This window comes from Vombatus ursinus, unplaced genomic scaffold (assembly GCF_900497805.2).
Source record: "Vombatus ursinus unplaced genomic scaffold, bare-nosed wombat genome assembly UNPS02014799.1, whole genome shotgun sequence".
Lineage (NCBI taxonomy): Eukaryota > Metazoa > Chordata > Mammalia > Diprotodontia > Vombatidae > Vombatus > Vombatus ursinus.
The window spans coordinates 46,007,777-46,029,465 of NW_020954577.1; the positions used below are offsets into that span (position 1 = coordinate 46,007,777).

The 21,689-nt window shown below is 39.6% G+C and overlaps 1 pseudogene; it reads right to left on the reverse strand.

Moving 5' to 3' along the window:
* The window catches only part of LOC114050348, a 30,774-nt pseudogene extending 11,128 nt beyond the window's left edge, over positions 1-19,646 (reverse strand).
* Positions 19,647-21,689: the final 2,043 nt, after the last annotated feature.

The window sequence follows — 21,689 nt, forward strand, 5'->3', positions numbered from 1 at the left end:
AACACTAATTCTAGTGTTTTCCCTCTGTTGATTATTTCCTGTTTATCTGTATATGGCTTGTTTTGTACATACTTATTTACCTTATTAGATTGTAAGTTGCTTGAGGGCAGGGTCTGTCTTTTATCTCTTTTTGTATCCCCAACACTTAGCACAGTTCCTGGCACAAACCAGGTGCTTAATGTTTATTGAATGGTTGAGGAGGGATTTGCATGTGCACAGATAAATGTAATGCAAAGTAGAGTGTAATCAGGTCAAAGGAAATATATAGTGCACTAGGAAAAATATGAGGAAGCCATATTGTTATTCTCATCTGTAGAAATGGAAAAACAAGGACAGGGAGGTTAAGTTACTTGACCACTTGTTGCAAAACAAGTGGATAATGGCAAGGTCTAAGATGAGAACCAAATCTCCTGGTGCTCAGGCCACTTCTCTTCATGCAGGTGAACTCCAATTCCTGGGCTCCAAGGAGGTGGAGATGCTTTCTTCCTCCGACCTATGAATTCATTCATAGAGAGCGAGAACATTTTCTCTACCAATGTAACTCTACACATTCTCTGTAACAGAGGGTTGCTGAGAACATCAAGGTGCCCAAGGTCATGTGGCCATTATTTGTCAGAATAGTGCAGATCTGAGTGCAGATTTTGCTGCTGTCAAGGCCAATACTATCCCCCACATTATACAGCCTCCCAATGCCTCCTGAGTAGAGCCAGACCTCCACAAGATGGTACTAACCCATCTGGCAAGCCAGTCTCCCACTCATCTCCCACACATACTCTCTGTCCTGGCCAGGTAAGATTACCCAGTGTTCCTTTGGCTCCATGCTTTCTCATCTCCACACAGGTGTTCATGTTTGTACCAACACCTACAATACATTCTCATTCTACCATCTGTATTTGTTACGATGCTACCCATGCCTGAAATTGTTTCCCTCCTCACCTCTCCTAGGCTTGCCTGGCTTCCTTCAACTCACCTCCAACCTCACCTTTTGGAGGAGGCTTTTCCCAGTCCCCGAAGACCTTCCTTTTTTGTATGTATCTTTTTTCTTTTAAAGTGCTCTCCTGTGACAACATAAGCCCCCTCCCTTTTTTGGGGGGGAGGCTTTCTTTGTATCCCCAATGCTTAGCATGTAGTAAGCCCTTAATAAACACTTGTTGACTGACTGACTGATGATGTCTTCTGCCATTCCCCCAACAAGATGTTATCTCTCTCTTTCCCCAACTACCTTAGAACTTTCTTTGTAGCTTTCTTATCTTTGTCACACCCTGTCTTGCCTTCTAGTTAAGTTGTGTGCTACTCTTTATCCCCATTAATAGGTCATAGAGTCTTTGAAAGCAGGGACTCATTCTTGATCTTTTTCTGGCCCCAAATCCCTGGCATACTGATTTACACATAAGAAATACTCAGTAATCTCTGTTGAATAGAAATGAATGAACAACTTGACGATAACCTCATAAATATTGCCAAATCAAAGTCAATATGTTGGGATTGGTTCCAAAATTGACTAAGAGGAGGAGACCAGTTTGGATTGCCTTTGGGAAATTAATTACACTGTGTTTGAATGACCCCAAACTTCTTCCTGAAACACAATTCCATCTTTTAGGCTCCATTATTCTGCCACTGGCACCACATGGCTACAAATTGTAGATTAGCATAGTCTCTGAAGAATTAAAGTTGGTAAGTGACTCCAACAGCAATGGAGAGGCCGTCCATGGTCGGGCAGGAATAGGTTACAACATATTACAAAGGACAAACTACTCAGGAAAAAGACCAGATAGGATGTCATCGAAAAAACATATCCTGAATGTAAAAATATGGGCTAATCATCTAGCCAGAGCAAAGATAACCAAATCATGGCCCACAGGCCCCACTGGATAGTCTCCATGCAATGTCCAAAGATCTAGAGGAAGGGGCCCCAGCGTCTTAGTTGAACCCCCTGCTGGAAAACAAGGAGAAGAGTCTCACGGGATGAGAAACCAGGAATGGGCTCCCATCCCCATTACTGGAGGGAAGGACTACAAGGACCAGATAAAGATAAAAGGGTACACATAAAATACAAACCAACTCTGTCTGCAAACTAACTAGAACAGCTTTTTCTGAGAACAGTCCCCTATAGGTATGAATCTCTCTTTGCCATTCTGCCATTTGAAATAATAAAGACTGGTCTCCAGTTATAGTCTATGATTTTTTGTTTAAAATAAAAGGAAGAAATCAATGCTGTGTTAATGATGTAAAAAGAACACCCATGTTTCCTTCCATCCCTTATTGATTTGTCATCACATTGGAATTATTCTGATCTGGTTAAATATAAAATCAAAAACATTAAAGTTTACAATGTCATTCACCTAGATCAGCAACATCCCATTAATAAAAGCATCCAGGACTGGTCTCTGAGATTCTTAGCTTGCTACCTGGATCACTAATCATTTTGGGAAGGTCATTGCCAGCAAGTATTGCTTGTTGCCAATCTAATTCCTTGGAAAGTCCAATAAGGTTTTTCTTTCCAAATAACTGCAATTATCAGTCTCTTCTGCTTTCAGTGTTGAAATTATTTGCATATGCTTTGGATTATTATTGCTATCTGACCATTGTTTTGCTCAGAGACTTTTTATTCTTAGGGATAAATAAAAAGAACACAAAGGAATATTAGATATTTCCTTGGTACTAAGTCGAGCATTTGAAATAAGACTTTAATTTCAGAACAATCTTTGAACTTGGAAATGTCTTTACAAATTGGTAGTCAAATTAAGAATCCTGAATCTATGTAAGAAATTTAATATTATTTGAAATAAAAAAGTTTGCTATAACGTAAATTATTTTAAATTGCATTAATATTCTGTTCGGCTTCTGTTTGTTCTCTCTGTTCTAATCCTTCGTATGCATTATGTGAAAAATATTTTAAAAACAGCACAAAAGCACATTATAACCAAAAGCTGTGGCAGTGTTTCATTATAATTGCATACTTAAACACTCCAAAGTTGAGAAATGCAAAAGTAAAGATTTTCAGAGCATCAGCCATACTCTCTGTTGCATCCTAAGGACAAAAAACAGTCTTTGTCCAGATTTGTGATTATATCCGCATGGGGGACTCCTGGTATGGAAACTCTATCTTGCTTGTGTGAAACTAAAGGATCTTAAGAGAGTCGACTCGGGATGTTGAGAGGCTAAGTGACTTGTCCAGGGTCACAACTAGTGAAAGTTGGAGGCATAACTAGAACCCAGCTATTCCCAATTCTAAGGACAGAGCTCCATCCAGTCCTTCACCTTGACACCTGTTACATAAAACCTTTCTGGATTCTGCCAGCCTTCTCACCTCTCCCCTGCCCCCATTATCTAGTATCTATGTTGCATATGCTTTTCTGGGTACCTGACACTTCCCCTTATTAGAATATAAGCTCCTCAAGGACATGGATTATTTCACATTTGTCTTTGCATCCCAAGAGCCTAGCACATTACCCAGCACATAGTAGGTCTTCAACAAAAGCTTGTTGGTTGATCTATAACATGCAATTATAAAATTATGTAAGAAGATGCACATACAATTTTATTTATTTAGAACATATGGTTGCTTAAATAATATGAGAACCTATGACATACTTGGTCTATTAAAATAATTCTTCATATGGAAGCTGTGGTCTACTCGTGGCCTTCCCTCCCCTCCCCGACCCTCCCCTCCCCTGCTGTTTAGTCGTTCCAGTCATGTCTGATGCTTTGTGACTCCATTTGGGGTTTTCTTGGCAAAGATGCTGGAGTGGTTTGCCATTTCCTACTTCAGCTCACTTTATAGATGAGGAAACTGAGTCAAACTGCTTTAAATGACTTGCCCAGGGTCTCACAGCTCATAAGTATCTGAGGCCAGATTTGAATTCAAGTCTTCCTGATTCCAGACCTGGCAGTCTATCCACTGCACCATCTAGCTGCCCTCTGACCTCCCTGGCTTCTCACCACGCAAAATCCCACCTTCTACTGGAAGCCTTCCCCCAAACCCCTCTTAATTCCAGTGTCTTCCCTCTCAATTATTTCCTATTTATCCTGCATATAGCTTGCTTTGTATATATTTGTTTGCTTATAGTCTCCCCTGTTAGATTGTAAGCTCCTTGAGGGCAGGGTCTATCTTTTGCCTCTTTTTCTATCTCTAGGAAAGTAGTCCAGTTTGTCAGAGTGTAGAGTAGGTAAAAGGGGATATGATGAAATAGGGCTGGAAAGCTAGGCTGGATCAGGCTTTTATTTCATTGGGGAGGTAATGAGGAGCATTGGAAGCTTTTTGAAATTTCTTTGGCATCTTGAAGGTTGGCTGAGATGTGGAGAGACTAGGCCAGGGAAACTATTTAAGACAGTAAGGCACTGCTCCAGCCAAGAAGTGAAAGGCTTTAATACTTGCTATATGTTTATATAGTTCTTTAAGGTTACAAAGTGAGACCTTCGAAAGACCTTACTTTGGGAAAGCCTAGGTCACCCCGGGCCATTCCTGGACATCTTGACTTTTGTCTTGCCACTTGCCTTTCGTGACTCTGGAGGAGAGAGTGAGGCTGATGACCTTTTGAAGCCCTGCCTCACTTAAACCCAATCACCTTCATGATATCATTGATCCTCTTCTAGAAAGAAGGACAATATACTTAGCATAGTGCCTGGCACACGGTAGATACTTAATAAATGTTTATTGTTTGACTGTACCCCTGGTGAGAAGTAATTTTTTTTTTTGGATGGGATGGGGAAAAGAAGGGAATTTAAGAGCAGGTATAGCCAATGAAGGAAAATTGAAAAAGCTGACTCTCTTTTTGCTTGTATCTGTTCCTCTGGTGCTTAACATAGTGCTTAGCATACGCTAAACACTTAATAAATACTTGCTGATTGACTATAATATGTAAATTTAAAAAATCACTTACTGGTAAATCAAGTTATTTATTAGAAGCTAAGAAACCTTGGTTTTATATTGACACTGTTTCATAGAATCATCACTCCAGTGATCATCAAATCCAACCCCCTCATTTTACAGATGAGGAAACTGAGTCAAAATGATTTATTCAGTGTCACACAGCCGTAAGTTTTAAGTGTCTGAGATGGGATGTGGAAGTAAGTCAGTTGGGTTGGAGCAGAAGATTTGCATAGGAGAGCGGTGGTGATTTAAAGTTGGAGAAATCAGAGGGTAGAATGAGAAGATACCATATCATCTCCAGTCATGCCATGGCTTGTTCTGTTCTAATGCCTGCTTTGAATATTAACCTTAAGTAGCATTTTTGTGCTACTTATGAGGTGAGAGCACAGTGAAAATTTTTGCCTTGCACAGTTTATAAACTGAGATAATTAGTTAGCAAATAGAGACCCAGCTGGATCAATGAGTAACTAGATGACACAGCTAAAGGTCTCTTCCACTTTGGGGGCCTCAGTTTCCTTATCTGAAAATTGAGAGGGCTAGACTAGGTGGAGGACTCCTGGACTCTCTCCTAACCCTTAATATTCTAGGAGTCCGTAACTTGCTCAGTGATCCTAGATAATATATGAGCTATTGTGTCATTCTGTCTCTGCCCATGAATGTTTAGAAGAAAAAAGTGTAGACTTCTGATAGAAATTTCTTTACAAAAATATTTGTAATTTTGTTTTTCCAAGGGTTATTAAAAAGGCCTTTCTTTATCTCAGAGTTCCAATGTGGTTTGGATTTGTAATAGGCATTTCATGTTCTTTCCAAGAACTGTTTACACATTGAGGGACAATTCATAGAAAAAATTGCTCAGCATTCCAAGTTGAGTGCTGTCATGACAGGCCTTGGCTGTGGGCTTACGGAGGGAGGAGAAATAAAGAAGATTGCACAAGCCCACAGATATGCAGAGGAATCATTTACAAGCCTGGAAACAAACATCTAACTTTCCTAACTGAGCAAAAATCCTAGAAAAAAGAATGTAGTTCTGTGCAATAGGTCGAGACCTTTGCTTTAACTTTTTCCACAGAACTATTGAGTTCATGATCTAGGACACCCTAATCTATCAGGGTTGAATAGTGTTATTACTACCACTCTGATATGGGCCAGCGTAGGTGGTTTGGAAATTAAAGGGTCTGGGACATAAACAGAGAAATCTTTTTCCAATACAGGAATGTGGTCATGGTGATGCCAATGGGAAATCTCATCTAATGGAAATGTGGTCATGATGACAACTTTTGCCATTATGGCCCCCATATTCTTTGGATTTCTGTTCTTTTGGTTCTGCAATGTGCTGAGCCTCTGAGCCTGAATCACTTTTACCCCTGAACCCTGCAGGTCAGATAAAAAGCAGAATAGGGCTGTAAGAATTGTGTAGGTGGCAATGCACCTCTCAGAAAAAAGAAGGATGAAGGAGGCTCCCACTGATAAATGACTGTCCCCTTCATGGGGAGAGCTCTACCCAAAGTGGTCATCTGACTTAGATGAACAGCCTGTGTACCTCTAATTGGACACAGCCCAGGAAGCTAAGCAGCAGAGAGGAAGCTATCATAAAAAGAGCCCGAGACTCGGAGTCAGGAGCGATATCAATCAATCAGTCACCGAGCATTTATTAATTTGTCAATAATTTATTATTATATACCAAGAACTGTGCTACACCTTGGGGAGACAGGGAAAAAATGAAGTCGTCTCTGCCCTTAAGGAGCTTGCATTCTGTCATGTATACGTATAAATACATAGTGCTTTATAAAAAAATCAGTTTGACAGCTACATGAAGTTTGGATTAAAGGAGGGAGGGAGACCAATTAGAAGGCTAAGACAATAGTGCAGGTGAGAAGTGATAAGAGCCCGAAAGGAGAGCAGCATGTGAGCAGAGAGAGGAGTTGGGATGCAAAAAGATGTGGAGCAAGGCTATTTGAGGCAGGAGGGGCGGCTCTGAGGTTGCTAACCTGGGTAACCTAAAGGATGGTGGTGTACTTAGAAACAGAAATTTACATGATAACTTGATCATATATTTAAAAAGAATGGCAAGTTGTACATAATCGATTTGCCGTTTTATGTGCAATCATTTTTTTCTTATACAATATTATGGAAATGCTTGTTTTATTCCATAAATTAAAAATAAAATAAATGTGAAAAAAAATTTAAAAACCAGGCCTGAGGTAAAAAAAAAAAAAAAGAATGAAATAGGCGGCTCTGGAAGAAGATGAGTTTTAGGGAACAAAGGGTTCTTTTTGGCTCTGTTGAATCTGAAACACCTCCAGGACATCCAATGGGTGGCTGGTGTTGAGAGAAAGTTGCTCAGGAGAGAAGTTAAGTCTGCATATATGGATCTGATATGGGTTTTTAGTCTTGGTTCTGCTTCCTTACTACCTGTGAGACCCTAAATGTCACTATAAAGTCTCATTTTCCTTACTTATAAAATTGGGGTACCATCTGTAGTGCCTGTCCCTCAGAGGATTGTGATGAGAAAAAGCAATTTGTAAAGCATAGAGTTCTCTGGAAATGTGAGTTAACTTTACTTGACTGGCCTCTGTGAACAATCCCTGTTTTCAAGGATAGAGAGGTCCTTGGATTCCAGATAGAGTTAGGGTTAAAAGCATCAACAGCAAAACTCCTCATCATATTCCCACTTCCTATTAGATCTCACAGCTCATAGGTTTCTCTTACTCAACAGAGCAATGGTTATAGAAATCCTCTCTTGTTTAAGTCAACTTTTCCAAACCCTATGACTCATGTGCTAACTGGGATGTAAGAAACATACTTTTTGCTTCCTAAAAAAGATGTAAAAGGCTGCAAGAATGAAACATGGGCCAAAGCAGCAGCCCCCATTGGCAGTGCCCCACACTGTAACACACTCCGCTCAGTCTTTTGGTCAGTCTAGCCCTGGAATTTGTCAATAAATAGATGGGAAGGGAGGAACCTCGGTGCTGAAGTCCATAAGGAGGAGACGCCATTGTTAGTTTTAGCATCCTGTCCCTGTTCCAAGGCCGCAGAGACATCAGTGGGGCCTAATAGAAATCCATCAATAAGACTACAAGAAGATTAATATTTATCTTCCTAGACTGTCAATTCCCTGGTAGTTTGCTCTTTCTGGGAATCTGTTTTTGTAGGTAAGCATGTGATACAGATAGCTGTGCTCTTCTATCTTCTTTGGGTAGTGATGTGGAGATCAGAAAGAGGAGGGTGAAGACAGTAGCTATGAATAGATGGGGTGGGCCCAGTAATTGGTGTGTAGAGGATAAACTTTTTCTCTTCTCCTCTTCTTTTCTTTCCTTCTTTTCCCTTCCCAGTCTTCCTTTCTTGGCTAAGCTAGAAGCACAATGACCATTCACAAATCCAATGCCATTACCAATTAGCACAAAAGTTTTGACTTGCTTTATTTCTAACCTGGGCCAATTTAATGCCCCTCCTTAGGTGGCCTCATGGCTCCGACTCTTGGGGATTCACCATACTTGTGTGAGACTTAGTGTGAATACCCACTTAACTTTAGCCCACTGCAGCTCAGTATTCCAAAGCTCAAGTGATCCATCAGCCTCAGCGTCCCCAGAAGCAAGGATTACAGGCAGGCATCACCACACCTGGCTAATTTTTTCAAGCCAAATAGAATTTTGGAAAGTCATTTCCATGTGTGTGCACTCAGGTAGTGTTTCCCAATCAGTGGTCTACAGCAATTTTTTAAACTGTTTCACAAAATCTGTACTATCAAAGTTTCTTATTTCTTCTTTTTTCTTTCCTTCTTTTTCAACTAACAAAAAATTATTTTCTTCCCCTCCCACAATTCCTCCCCCACCAATCAAGGAAAAAAAGAAAAGATAGCCCTTATAATAAATATACATAGTAAAAGAAAATACATTCTCTCATTGGCCATGCCCAAAATTGTATGTCTCATTCTGCACCTTGAGTCCATCACCTTTTGGCAAGAGATGAGTAGCATTCACCATCAGTCCTCTGGAACTGTGAATGGTCAGTGCATCAGACAAAGTCCTTAAGTCTTTTAAAGTTGTTTGTCTTGACTATGTTATTGTTATGGTTAGGGTCTTCTTGAAATGATCTCTGTTTTCATCAGTGTGGGTACCCCCTTCTGTGGTGTGGATAAGAGCCCACCTTTGGCTTGTCCCTTTCTATGATTTTTGTCCATGTCTTCCTCAGGAAGTCCACCAAGCATCCTAGGACCTTTTCTCCAGCTCTTTTGACATTGCATGGTTACCCAGGAAGTAACTACAAACACAGGTTGCCCATTTTTCTCATTCCATGATCAGCCCACCTTTTTATCATGCTCCCTGGCTTGTCTGTCCAAGTCAATAGCATACACGTCATATAACATAGATGTTCTTCATCCTTTCCCCTGTTTTCCTGCAGAGATAGGCCAAGATCTTTTGTGTGTTATGTATCTCATTTAGGCGTCTCTGCCATATTCCAACACTTGGTGTAATGGACCAGCACAATGTCATCCACCAACAGGAGCCTTCCATTTTAGGGATTCCCTTTTACCTTGCACACTATGTTAGATCCTTCCCTAAGATTGTGAATGAATACCAATGACAAGTGAGTCCCCTGTCTATTGCCTCAATTTTATTAGTAACCAAAGGACCATCAAACAAAATTATCTCTGTTGTGCTGCCTCTCAAGAAATCATGTGTTATTCTTTACTTGTGCCTGAGAGATGCCTTGTTGAAAAAGAGTCTTGAAAATGCTGTTTTGTAAAAGTGTAGAGGGTAGGGTAGGCACATGGACGTTAAAATCTGTCATCACTCCAAACATATGGGACATGTGATTAAAGTTAAGTAACAATGCTTTGTAAAACAAACAAACAAAAAAATCCCCCAAAACTGTGCCATTGTTGGTCAATAGCATGAATCAAATACTGTAGAGGTAGAAATAATAAATGCTATGAACTGAAACAAAAAATACTAACCAAATGTTATGTGTTTTTATGAAAAAGTTTATCATTTCCAAATTAGCTGTGATGAAATTGTGGAAGACTCATCTTCGCGAATTTAAATCTGGCTTCCAACACTTGCTAGCTATGTGGCCCTGGGCAAGTTACTTAACCCTGTTTGTCTCAGTTTCCTCATCTGTAATATGAGCTAGAGAAGGAAATGGCCAACCTCTTAAGTATCTTTGCCAAGAAAACCCCAAATGGGGTCACGAAGAGTCAGGCACGACTGAAATAATTGAACAACAACAACATCTTATAAGTTACAAGAAAAAGCATTGAATCACAGATTTCGGTGTGGAAGGGACCATCAAGGTCATCTAGTGCTACTGCCTTATTTTATAGATGAGAAACAAGAGAAGCAGAGACCTGAATGTCTTGTCCAAGTTCACATTCATACAGGTGAGTAGCAGAGCTAGGATTCAAACCTAGATCCTTTAACTCCAAACCCAGTACAATAGGTGAGGAATGTTTTCATTTTGTCTCTTGATCTCAAATACCTAGCACATAGTAGGTGGCTAATAAACATCAGCTGAATTTAATTAAATTCATTTCTGTTTATGTAATGGGTACATCTGACCTCACCTCCCGTGACATCAAGGCCTCCAAAAGCAAGCACCCATGGGTAAAACTTCCCAAGACTCCATTTTCTCAAGCCTGTGTGCTCATGGCGTGGGCAATATGGGGAGTGGGAGGTGAGGGGGAGGATTGTAAATTGGGTGTTTGTAGGTCATTGAATGACGCATATCTATAAAGGAAGACCTAAGTATGAAAGAGTGTATTTATATTGCTTGTGTTCACAATGATGTATGATTAGATCTTGTGGAAGCAAAACTTTTTGGCCATGTGTCAGTTATATTGAGTGGGTGTTGACTTTCACCATCAGCAATTATAATATGTGCTTCAGTATTTCAAGCACCTGGAATTTAATCAGTAGGGGAGAGGGGAATTGTGAAATTGTGGAAGACTCATCTTCACAAATTTAAATCTCCAAGACAGAGGGGCTGATTCCCTTTTCCATTTAGCTGCTCAATCATAGCTACACTGTAGCTGGGGAAGGTCCTGGATTGGGAGTCAGAGGATTTAGGCTCAAATCTCAGGTTATATAATTGCCTCATAGATACCCTGGGCATGTTGCTTTCCTTTCTTGTCTGTAAATTAAAGGAGTTGTACTAGACAATCTCTAAGACTCCTTCCAACGTTAAACGGATGCTAAGTGGCAAAGTAGATAGAGTGCTGGATTTGGAGGCAGGATGACTGACCTGAGTTTAAATTATTTCTTAGACACTAGCTATGTACCCTTGGACAAATGATTTAATCTCTCTCAGCTGCAGGGTTGTTTTTTTTAATTGTTCATTTTATTTCATTTAATAAGCATTTATTTGTCTTCCTTCTCCTAACAAATTGAAAAAAGAAAAAGAAAATCATTTTAAAATATGCATAATCAATCAAAATAATTCCCTTATTGGCCATGTCCAAAAAATACATCTCATTCTGTATCTTGAGTCTATCACCTTTCTGCCAGGTGCTCTCTGGAATTGTGGTTGGTCATTTAATCAATTAGAATTAAGTCTTTCAAAGTTGTTTGCCTTTAAAATGCTGTTGTTATTGAATAAATTCTCCCTTGGTTCTGCTCACTTCCCTGTGTGTCAGTTTATACAAGTCTTCCCAGGTGTCTCTGAATCTATCCCTTTCATCATTTCTTTTTCCCCCCAGTTTTTAAACATTTTTATTTAAAGTTTATTACTGAGTTCCAATTATATCCTTCCCTCCCTCTCCTCCCACTTCCCTGAGATGATAAGCAAGCAGATATAGGTTATACAGGTGTAATTGTGTAAAACATTTCCATATTAGTCTTTAGTCAAGAAGACTCAAATAAAAGAAAAAAATGAAAGAAAGTAAAAAATAGCATGCTGCAGTCTGTATCCAATCAATATCAGTTCTTTCTCTGGAGATGGTTAGTATGCTTCATAATGAGTCCTTTGGGATTGTCTTGGATCATTGTGTTGTTGAGAATAGCTAAGCCTTTCACATTTCTTTATTGAACAATATTAGTGCTACTGTGTACAATGTTCTGGTTCTGTTCACTATGTATCAGTTCATGTAAGTCTTTCTAGGTTTTTCTGAAATCATCCTGCTTGTCATTTCTTACAGCACAATAACATTCCATTACAATCATTTGCTGCAGTTGTTCAGCCATTCCCCAATTGATGGGCATCCCTTTAATTTCCAATTCTTAGCCAACACAAAAAGAGCTCTTTTTTTTTTTTTTAAAGGCAATTGGGGTTAAGTGACTTGCCCAGGGTCACACAGCTAGTAAGTGTCAAGTGTTTGGTCTAAGGCCGGATTTGAACTCAGGTCCTTCTGACTTCAGGGCTGGTGCTCTATCCACTGTGCCACTTAGCTACCCCATAAAAAGAGCTCTTATAAATATTTTTATACAAATAGGTCTTTTCCCCTTTTTTTTGGATGTCTTTGGGATATAGACCTAGCAGTGATATTGCTGGATCAAATGGTATGCACAATTTTATAGCCATTTGGGCAGAGTTCCAAATTACTCTCCAGAGTGGTTGGATCAGTTCACAACTCTACCAACGATGCATTAGCGTCCCAGTTTTCCCACACCCCCTTCCAACATCTAATATTTTCCTTTTTTTGTTATGTTAGCCACTCTGATAGGTGTGAAGTGGTACCTCAGAGTTGTTTCAATTTGCATTTCTCTGATCAATAGTGATTGAGAGCATTTTTTCATATGACTACAGATAGCTTTGATTTCTTTATCTGAAACCTGCCTGTTCATATCCTTTGAGCATTTATCAAATGGGGAATGACTTGTATTTTTATAAATTTGACTCAGTTCTCTATATACTTGAGAAATGAGGCTTTTATCAAAGATAACTATTGCAAAAATTTCCCCCGTTTTCTGCTTTCCTTATAATTTTGGTTGCATTGATTTTGTTTGTGCAAAAACTTAAATTTTATATAATCAGAATTATCTATTTTACATTTTGTGGTGCTCTCTATATCTTCTTTGTTCCTTAATTCTTCCTTTATTCATAAATCTGACAGATAAACTATTAAATATTCTCTTAATTTACTTAAGGTATGACCCTTAATGTATAAATCCATTTTGACCTCATCCTGGTGTACTGTGTGAGATGTTGGTTTATACCTAGTTCCTGCCATACTGTTTGTCAGATAACGAGTTTTTGTTCCAAAAGCTTGCATCTTTGGATTTATCATATACAAAATTACTATAATCATTTACTATAATGTAATTTTTACCTAATCTATTCCACTGATCCACCACCCTATTTCTTAGCCAGTACTAGATTGTTTTTATAGTTACCGTTTTACAATATAATTTGAAATCTGGTATAGTTAGACCACCTTTCTTCACATTTTTTTTTCACTGATTCCCTTGATATCCTTGAACTTTTGTTCTTCCAGATGAATTTTATTATTATTTTTTCTAACTCTATAAAATAACTTTTTGATAGTTTGATTGGTATGGCACTGAACAAATAGATAAGTTAGGTAGAATTGTCATTTTTATTATATTGGCTCAGCCTACCCATAAGTAATTAACATTTTTCCAACTGTTTAGATCTGACTTACAATGTGAAAAGTGTTTTTCAGTTGTGTTCATATAGTTTCTGGACTCTCAAGTATTTTATATTGTCTACAGTTATTTTAAATGGAATTTCTCTTTCTATCTCTTGCTGCTGGACTTTGTTGATAATATATAGAAATGCTGATGATTTATATGGGTTTATTTTGTATCGTGTAACTTTACTAAAGTTGTTAATAATATCAAGCAGTTTTTAAGTTTGATTCTCTAGGATTTTCTCAGTATAATATCATATCTGTAAAGAGTGGTAGTTTTGTTTTCTCATTGCCTATTCTAATTCTTTAATTTCTTTTTCTTCTCTTATTGCTATAGGTAACATTTCTAGTATAATATTAAATAATAGAAGGGCATGCTTGCTTCACCCTGCTTGTATTTGGAAGGCTTCTAGCTTATCCCCATTACATATAATGCTTGCTGATGGTTTTAGAGAAATATTACTTACCATTTAAGGAAAACTCCATGTATCCTATACTTTCTTGTTTAATAGGAATGTGTGCTGTATTTTTATCAAAGGCTTTTTCTGCATTTATTGAGATAATCATATAATTTCTATTGGTTTTGTTGTTGATATGACCAATTATACTGACAGTTTTCCTAATATTGAACCAGCTCTGCATTCCTGATATAAATCCCACCTGGTTATAGTGTATGATTCTTGTGATATATTGGTAGAATCTCTTTGCTAGTATTTTATTTAAAAATTTTGCATCAATATTCATTAGGGAAATTGGTCTATAATTTTCTTTCTCTGTTTTGGCTCTTCTTGGTTTGGGCATCAGCACCATATACGTGTTGTATTTGGTGGGACTCCTTCTTTGCCTATTTTTCCAAATATTTTATACAGTATTGGTATTCATTGTTCTTTAAATGTTTGGTAGAATTTATTTGTGAATCTATTTGGTCTTGGGGATTTTTTCTTAAGAAGCTCATTGAATCCATCTCTTTTATCATTTGTTATAGTGCAATAATAGTCCATTACATTCATATACCCTAATTTGTTCAACCATCCCCCAATTCTTAGTTTCTAGTCCTTTGGTACTATAAAAAGAGCTGCTATGAATATCAGTCCTTTTCCTCTTTCTTTGATCTTTTTCTGTTTAGACAATGAACTAATGAAACATATCTTACATTTGTAATCTACATATACTATGTATTGAAGTACAGGAGAGGCAGGGTAGCACAGAAGGCAGAAAACTGGCTTTAGAATCCAGAAGATCTGGATTCAAGTCTCACCTATGACACATTCTGGTTGTGTGGTCTTAGTGCTTTAGGTCTCTCTCTAAGATTCTAAGTTTGCAGAGAAGGTGGCAACCTACACTGGTAGAAGGGAGTTTCCTCACCCAGGAGTTCGCAGTACTGGTGAAATCAGTTTCTACACATGTAACATAAAAGTATGAATCTTTCTTAATTAATTTCTCAGCCTAATCATCCATCCTTGGAATCAGGAATCAGGCTGTCACAAAGAAGCACAAGGAAAACAATTCTCTTTAGTTGAGAAAATATATCTTCTCCCTACATAGGGCAGAAGTTTACTGCTTAATCTCCTAGCTGGGCCCTCACCATAGATCGACAATCTTTTGATTGATTTCTAGACTTCTCATTTCTTCTTAAGGCCTCAACTTCCTTCCTTCACTCTCAGATGATAACCTTGCCTCTCATTTTAACAAGATGGAGGTTATCCAACGTGAATTCCCTGGATTTCCCTTAGCCTTACCTCACAATTTCCCAGTGTTCTCCTCTATTTTCTCCTATCTCACAGGAAGGGGTGGCTTTCTTTCTGACCAAAGCTAACCCCTTTACTTAGTTTGATTTCTTTTCTTCCTATTCACCTCTTTTGGTGTCTTAGTGTACCAACAAGAGAAAGCAAAAATGACATAGTGCATAGAGCCCCGCACTTGGAGTCAGAAAGACCTGGGTTTGAATCCTATCTCTGAGCTTCAATAGCTGTGTGACCCTAAGCAAATTACTTGACCTCTATGAATTTCCCTCACCATGGAATGTAAACTCTTTGAGCATAGGGATTATTTCAGTCTTTGTATTTATATTTGTAATCCTAGCACCTTCCACAGTAAGCTTAATAAATGCTTATTGATTAATCGGTCTCTTTATTTGAAATAAAAGAAATAATAGTAACTAACAGTGCCTACTTCACAGGGTTATGTAAGGCTCAAAGGAAATAATGTATAAAAAGGGTTTTGCAAACTTAAAAACCCTATATCAAGTCCATTATTGTTGTTATCCCTTCTCTCTTGCATCTACAATCTTTCCCTCTCCAATGATACCTTCTTTGTTGCCTACATATGTAGGCAAATGTCTCTCTTCTTCTTAAGAAATAAAGACACAAGTCTTTTTTCAAACCTGCCACTTCCTTGAATTTCAGTCCATCTCCTTTCTTTCTTATATTCCCACATTTCTTGAACAGACTGTCCTCACCAGCTCTCACCATTTCTTCTTACCTTCTCTCCTCAGACCTTTGCAATCTGGATTCTGTCATTCCCCCTCTACCATTCTACAAAAATGACTTAAAACAAAACATACAGCTTTTATTAAAGGAGAAAAAACCTGGCCTACTTCTCAGAAGGACTGCTCATATAAGGGGTGTCCATGGACACTGCTTCCACTGGGCAAAGAATGTCATCTTCCCATGTTTCAGCTCCCCTGAGTACATCATAAGTCTGACTTGTGTTGAACTGTTGGCATCCATATCTCAGCTGGAGCACTGGATGCCAGTGGTCAAACTGGGAATCAACTGGTAGATGGATTCTTTGTCTTTCAAAGTACCAGGCATAGCTTGAGCCACTCTGACTTTGACCTCTTCATTGAAGTTCCCATAGAAACTACCTGAATGTTTTCTCTTCAGCTGGATCTCACCTAGGGCCTTAGTAGTGGCCACCAATAGAGACCTCATTATCATCACAAGATCAAGGGTTTTTTCAGTCACTGGCAATGACTTAAACACCATAATACCATATGTATTCTGATCTTACATATAACTGTCACTTGGTGCTTCTCATGTGACAGAGTGATACATATGGAACTGTTTTCTGCTCTTGCCAACCTACAGGGTTGACTATTCCATTATTAGGCCTTTCTCTTGTATAGCTGCCATGAATAACCTAGACGTGGGGGGACTTCTCTTTGATTTCCTTGATGATAATGTTCATTTGGAAGATAGGGTGTGCTTAGGAAGAGTCCAGGACAACCACATTGATACCTTAGGGTGTGCTTTGGAAAAGTCCAGGACAACCACATTGATACCTAGGGTGTGCTTTGGAAAAGTCCAGGACAACCACATTGATACCTAGGGTGTGCTTTGGAAAAGTCCAGGACAACCACATTGATACCTAGGGTGTGCTTTGGAAGAGTCCAGGACAACCACATTGATACCTAGGGTGTGCTTTGGAAAAGTCCAGGACAACCACATTGATACCAACCTAGGTAAAGCTTGTCATCCTCATGGGTTCCAGTGGTTGTCCACATAACAGCTACTTCTTGGTGTCCTTCAGTGTCAAGAAGTAGCTTATTCTCTTTCAGGTCTGGGCAGACCACGATGGCCACTAGCTCATCATTCTTATTCACAGGAGGCAGTTTTCCTTTTGTTTTTAGCTGTGGGATTTTATTTAATTCATTTACTGGGACCCCTGGAGTAGCCACTGCCAGATCCTCCTCATTTGTCATGATCTCACAAAAAAAAAATCCTCCTTCTTAAGAATTTACTGTCCTAAGAGAAAATGATGTCTTTTCCTCCTTGAGAAAGTCTATGTCCTGAGAAGAGATGATATCCACTAGGTAGCTGTCTGTCTTGCCATTTTCTGTAATGGGAATCCCACAGAAACTCCGTCTTCTGTTGGCTTCCAACACATCTTTGATTCTGTCTTTGGGGCCCAGGACCACAAAGTTGTTGAGGAAGCTCTGCTCATATTTCCATCCTTAGCATAATTTATTGGCTTGGGATTCTAGAGTGCAGTTGTAATGGATAAAATCAATGTCTCCTGTGAGTACCATGGCACTGGCCATCCCAACCTCAGTAACTCTCTCCCTTGGGAACAAAATAAGCAGGGACTTTAGAGTTGTTTTCTTGGTCAGTGTTGAGGTCAGATCCTCCAGATCCCCAGTGAAGTCTCATGGCTAAAGAAATGCTGGATTGTGAGCCCGGAAAGGAACAAATTCACAGGTGGTTATATACCTTGCCAAGGTGAGGCAGGGAAAGATGAGTGAACCTGGCTGATGGGAGGGAGGACATTGCTGCCATGTGGGGCTGATACTTCTTCCACAGAAATCCTAAAACAACTTTCTCAGAAGTTACAGGTAACCACCTTCTCATGATTTCTTTCCAGCCTTCATTTTCCTAGGTAGTATACAGCGGTGCTTTCATGCATGAGGCCTACAGCCCACAACACTTGTAATTGGGAACTATTTAACAAAATAAATAAAAATGCAATAAAGCACAGATCATATTACATTTTTAAATGTTAATATGTGGCCCACAGGGACCCTTGTGTACTGTTTCATGGCTCTCATTTCATTTGAGGTCGACACCACTGGTGAGGCTTTGGTTAAGTGAACAGAACGTGGACTGGGAGCCATGAGGATCTGAGATCAGATCCTGTCTCACACACTTACTGGCTGTATGGCCCTGAGTAAATCGCATAACCTCTGTCTGCCTCAGTTTTCTCAGCTCTACAGTAACTCAGTGACCTCTGAAGTCCTGCCTAGCTTTCACTCTATGATCTTTGCCTTCTGTGTTTTTGTTGCTTCTTTAATGAGCCTTCTGGTTCTCCTACCTCTCTAATCCATTCTTCTGGATCTCCTTCAATATCCCCTCTTTCGCTCCCTTCCCTTCCCATGTAGCCACTCCTAAAGGCTCTGTCAGAACATCCCTTCTCTTCTTTCTCTGCCCCTTCTTCCTTGAGGTTGTCACCCACTCCCACAACTGGAAGGGTGTAGTACAGGGTTCCTCATCTTTTGGTATGACAGGGACCCTTTGGCAGGTAGTCTGGTAAAGACTATCTACCCCCTTTCACAAAAAAAAAATCCATTGTCTACATTCATAATCAAAGGAAATGCTAAATTTCAGTTTAAGGTTTGTGAAAGTAAAAATGCCATTTTTTGCCACCCAAATTCACAGAACCCCTTTCCCTGAAATCTATCCATGTATTCCCCATTAAGAACTTCCATTGTGGGGGAAAGGATACGGATTTAGAGTTGGAGGACGTGGGTTCGTAGCCCACCTATGCTACTTATTGCCTGGACAAGTCCCTGAAGCTTTCTGGCCTCAGTTTCCTCACCTGTAAAATATAGGGGTTGGACCCGATGTCTCCTAAGGTCCCTTCCAGGTCTAAATCTTTGATCTTGTGATCTCTATGAAGATGACGATCACTAAGGTGGCTCAGTGGGACCTAGAACAAGGGACCTGGAGTCAGGAAAGCCTGAGTTCAAATCCGCCCTCAGACACTTACTAGCTGTGTGACTTTTGGCAAGTCATTTAACTTCAGTTTGCCTTAGTTTCCTCACTTATAAAATGGGGATGATTATAGAACCTGTCACTCAAGATTGTTGGGAGAATAAAATAAGACAATTTTTAAAGTGCATCGTAAACCTTAAAGCACTATGTAAGTGCTAGTTAGCGTTGGTATAGTTACAATCTTCATCTTCAGTCCTAATCTCACTTCAGCTTCATACTCACATGTCTAACTGCCTAGTGGACACCTCCACCCAGACATTCCACTGACATGTCAAAGGAATCACAGATCTGACCTCATCCTCTCCCCACTTCCTCCCCCCCCCCCAACCCCAGCCTGTTCCTTTTTCTGACTTTATTTCTGTCCATTACTCTGGACTTTTGACTCATCTTTGGCCCCTCCCTCTGCCCAAGGCCACATAATAAAACAATCAATGGGCCTTATTGACTGTATCTCTAAAATGACACATCTGTCCACTCCACTGTCACCTAATTCAAGTCCTCCTTACCTTTCACCTGGACTATTGCAATTGTCTCCTAACAGATCTCCCTGCCTTCTTCCCCTTCCAGTTTGTCCTAAATGCCACTGTCAGGGAAAGTATCCTAATGCCCAGGTCTGCTCTTATCATTCTCCTACTCCCGAAACTCCCCGTTGTCCTGAATAAAGATCAGACTTACTCTCATGTTTGAGGTCCTCCACCATCTGGCTCCTATTCCCCCTTCAGCCTCATCATATCCTATTCTCTTTCAAATAATTTGTTAGCTAAATGGTATCTCACTTCCATACCTTTGATGGTGCTATTTGTTATGCCTAAAAATGTTCTCCCTCCAAATTTCTGCTTGTTTATACTCATTATTGAAAGCCCAGTTCAGGTCACCTCCTCTTAAAGCCTTCCCAGATCTCCTCTGCTGAACATGATCTCATAGCATTTATGTTTTTCTTATATACTGACTATATTCTAACATATTTATTTCTATGTATCTCTTCATTCTGTCTTAGTTGTAAGCACCTTGAGGGCAGGACCCAAGATCTTTTCATTCTCCCTGCCTCCTAGTAGAACAAATTGCACATAATGGGAGCTTATATACACATAGGGGAAGGTTAGTGAATGAATGGTTTATTAGTAATAATAACCAACATTTATATAAAGCTTTAAGGTTTGCATAGTACTTGATATATAATGTCTTATTTTGTCCTCACAAGTAGGAGAAAGGTGCCTTTATTATCCCTATTTTTTTTAAATAGGGAAATTAAGATTGAGAGGAGTTAAGTGACTTGCCCAGAGTCACACAGCTTTTAAGTGTTTGAGGAAGGATTTGAACTCACATCTTTCTAATTCCAAGTCTAGCCCTTTATCCACTGGCTAATGAACCTATGTAAAGTGCTCAGCAAACTTGGAATCACTGTGTGAATAATAACTATTATTGTTGTTGCTAATAATATTGCCATCCTCATAATTATTATCATGTGCACATAACAGCAGATTACTGTGATCTGATAGGTATCATTGTTGTTCAGTTGTGTCTGACTTCATAACCTCATATGGGATTTTCTTGGCAGAGATACTAGAGTGGTTTGTCATTTCCCTCTCCAGCTCATTTTACAGATGAGGAAACCGAGGGAAACAGGGCTAAGTGACTTGCTCACGTTTCCACAGCTAGTAAGTGTCTCAAGCTGGATTTGAACTCAGGAAAGTGAGTCTTCTTGACTTCAGGCCCAGCGCTCTATCCACTGCAGTGCCATCTAGCTGCTATAGATATAGTGCCTTGCTCAGGTTTCCACAGCTAGTGTCTGAGGTTAGATTTGGACTCAGGAAGGTGAGTCTCCGGATTCCAGGTCTAACACTTTGTGCACTATGGTGCCCTCCAGCTTCCCATAGGTATGACCAAGTTGAAGAGGCTTTGAGTCTAGCCAAGCAGAAGGCTGTGTCTGTCACCTGAGGACTAGACTAGCTAAGTTCAGAAAGACTCCTCTTCAGACCCTGGGTCACTGTAGTTCAAGGAGACAGTCTGTGTGCTAAGTCATGAAGGTGAAAAAGTGACCTCCTAGAGTAAAGGAAGTATCCAGAGTGATGAAATCAGAGACCTCTGCAATTGAAATGAGATAAAAGACAGAGATAAGATTCTATTCAGAGGTAAGGGGTAGGAGTGAAGAGAGAGCCTCTCCCCTCCCTCTAGGAAGTTCTTTAAGACTAAATTGCTGACTAAGGACTGACCTACATTGGTAGAAGGACTTTCCTCATCTGAGAGTTCTCTGTACCATTGAAACCACAGGCCTCTCCCTATGCTCAAGATTCAAATAGTATCTAGATCTGACAAGGAATTTAGAGGCCATCTAGTCTAACTCCTTTATTTTTCTGGGGAAAACATTGAGGCAGAGAAAAGCCAAATAATTTGTGGAAGGTCACGCAGGGAAGAAGTAAGTGGCAGAAACACAATTCAAATTCGGGTCTTTTGACTCCATATTTAGTGTTTTCTTCATGATGTCATGCTTCTCTTCTGATCATTCATTCAGCTCTGAGTGAGGTCTGCCATGTTCACAGCACTACTAAAAGGAATATTCCACAAGCCCTGCATGCATGGAGTTTACAATTGGGTTGGAAAGGCATGACATTTGCTTATAAACACTGATATCAACTTGAAACAACAATGTGGTGTAGTGGACTTGAAAGCAGGAGACCTCTGGGTTGGAATTCTGCCTCTGATACTAGCTAGCTTTGTTGCCCTGGGTAATTCACTTAACCTT